General features: G+C 46.2%; 1 protein-coding gene across 1 annotated transcript in view; it reads left to right on the top strand.

Annotated features, from left to right (window-relative positions):
* LOC308175852 (G patch domain-containing protein 2-like) overlaps positions 1-2,500 on the top strand; it is a gene marked incomplete at both ends in the record, with an annotated part of 27,491 nt that overhangs the window by 19,767 nt on the left and 5,224 nt on the right. The gene's annotated exons all lie outside the window — the stretch shown is intronic.

The following is a 2,500-nucleotide window of genomic DNA, read 5'->3' as shown; positions in this document are numbered from 1 at the left end:
CCTGAATTGGTTTGTCCACCTTCTTCTCCACCGTCCCCTCTCTCTCTCTCTCTCTCCCCTCTCCTCTCTCCCCTGCTCCCTCTCTCTCTCTCTCCCCTCTCCTTTCTCCCCTGCTCCCTCTCTCTCTCTCCCTGCTCACCGCTCCCCCAGACGCTGTTTGTCATTTAAATAACAAATGCCGGTGGCTCCCTGATTTAGTGAGGGCCGCTGGCCTCTGATGTATATTAATATTGCCGCACCGCGCACTGTACCGGAGTCCATCATTCATTTGGATAAAAGAGGTGGAATTTAAAAACAGCCAATGCTTTACCGGGGATACAGATTGCATCCATTTATTGCACTGAGTGATGGAACGACCAACAACTCTGTCCTTCACCTCCGCCAACCAGCCGCCGAGCCACTTCCCATAAAACTAAAAAAAGATTCACCCTTTGGCCCTTAAAGACCCCCCTCGTATTCACCACCGTGCCGATGCGGGGTGAGGGGGGTGGGGGGGAATGGGGGGATCCCTCAACATCTCCACAGGAATGAGGAAGAGCCATTTTGGTTTAGGATCATCTGCTGGAATTTTGTTCAGGTGGAGAAAGAAGAAAAGAAAAATTGTAATAAAAAATTATCTGAGGAAAGAATTTCATCAAAGTAAACACAACGAACTAGATGCAAATACGATAGATTGGCGTACCTAAAACCGTTAAAGATTTGCTTATTTTTGATCGAATTAAATTCGAAAAAATATTCCCAACAGTTTTTTTTCAAGGGAGATGCTCCAGTTTCCAGTATTTCCCTCCCTTTTCCCTCCCTCTCTCCGACGTTCCTGTAGTGAGCAGCGTGTGTTGTTACTGGTTCTGGGGGGCTGGTGGCCCCTGTCCTGTCCACTGTGATTTATCACACCGGGGATGTCATCCAATGTCAGTTTCTACACCTGCGACTGCTCCGTATCAATCTTTACCCTGGCGCCCCGCTGCAGCCAAGCCTCTCCTTGGTAATCTCACAGCAGCCAGGAGATGTTAGCTATCAAACTGCATTCAGTGTTGTTTGTTAGAAATAGAGAATAATAATAATATTACGGACATGGGTTTGCTATATAAATATTGAGAGAGAGAGACAGAGAGAGACACAGACAGACACAGAGAGAGAGAGAGCCACACACAGAGAGAGAGAGAGAGACAGAGAGAGACACAGACAGACACAGAGAGAGAGAGAGCCACACACAGAGAGAGAGAGAGAGAGAGAGTGCCACGGAGAGAGAGAGAGACAGAGGGACAGAGACACAGAGAGAGAGAGAGAGAGACAGAAAGAGACACACACAGAGACACAGAGAGAGAGAGAGAGAGAGAGACAGAGACACACACAGAGAGAAAGAGAGACAGAGAGAGAGATAGAGATAGAGAGAGAGAGAGACAGACTCACAGAGAGAGGGAGAGAGATTGCTGCTGCTGCACACAAGTGAAGTTTGTCTTGTTTGTCTTTATGCGCCTGGTGTCTGTGACACTCTGTGTGTTAGAGTTAGAGTTAGCCACAGGCAGTGAGTTTGTGTATGTGTATGTGTGTGTGTGTGTGTGTGTGTGTGTGTGTTAGCGGCTGATAGTTGATATTAAAGTCGGTAATAAGGAGTGAGAATGGTGTTCAGTGGGGAGGTGTCTCCCAGGACTCCCGGGGGGGATTGCCGAGGCCGGTACCCAGCTGTTGCTTCGTCTTCCTCCTTTACCCTTTTAGCACTTAGCAGCTCTGTGTCGGAGCTGGCTGTGAAAGAACTTATCAAGCCAAGGTATCTGTTTGGATTAGGTGACCACTCCACTTCTCAGGCTCAAATTGGGCCGTTCTGCCCACTTCTCACCACCGTCAGTCTCCAACAACAGGAAAAGAACAACAACTCCACTTCCACTGAAGAAACGAAAAGGAAAGAATTGTCGCTGCCTGTCAGGGTGTTGCTGTACTGTGTTTTTACAAGTAGGGAAGATGTTTGCGCTATTGTTTGTGTCTGGGTTCAGTGTATTTGTTATGCTTAGAATTTAGAGTTTGCCATTTAGCCAGACGCTTTTAATCCAAAGCGATTTACAATTTCGAATTACAGGGACATTCCCCTCTGGAGTAACTGAGGGCTAAGTGCCTTACTCAAGGGCACACTAGTGGTGGTGTTTCAGGCGGGATTTGAACTCACAACCTTCCGATCACCAGTCCAATGCTTCTTGAAGATCGCATCTCTTGTCGCCGTTAAATTACGTTGGATAGACTGTCCGTATGATTTATATATCTAAAGAAATGTAATGTTTAATTTATGAAAAAGTGACTATTACGGAAGATGGCGTTTTGGAGAGTGAGTTGATGGTTTGAGTGGGAAAAAAATAAGAACATCTTTTGTTGTGTACTATCCCATAAAACCCAGACTGAAGTTTCAGCATTTCATTTGGTATTTCATATAAATGGGAGTTAATTGGGCAGCAGGGATGAATCAGTAAGTGTAAAGATCCTGATGGATTTTAATACCCTCGGCTTGTTT

Source organism: Nansenia antarctica (assembly GCF_963989245.1).
Source record: "Nansenia antarctica genome assembly, chromosome: 1".
Lineage (NCBI taxonomy): Eukaryota > Metazoa > Chordata > Actinopteri > Argentiniformes > Microstomatidae > Nansenia > Nansenia antarctica.
This window is presented reverse-complemented; position numbering and strand designations above follow the sequence as displayed.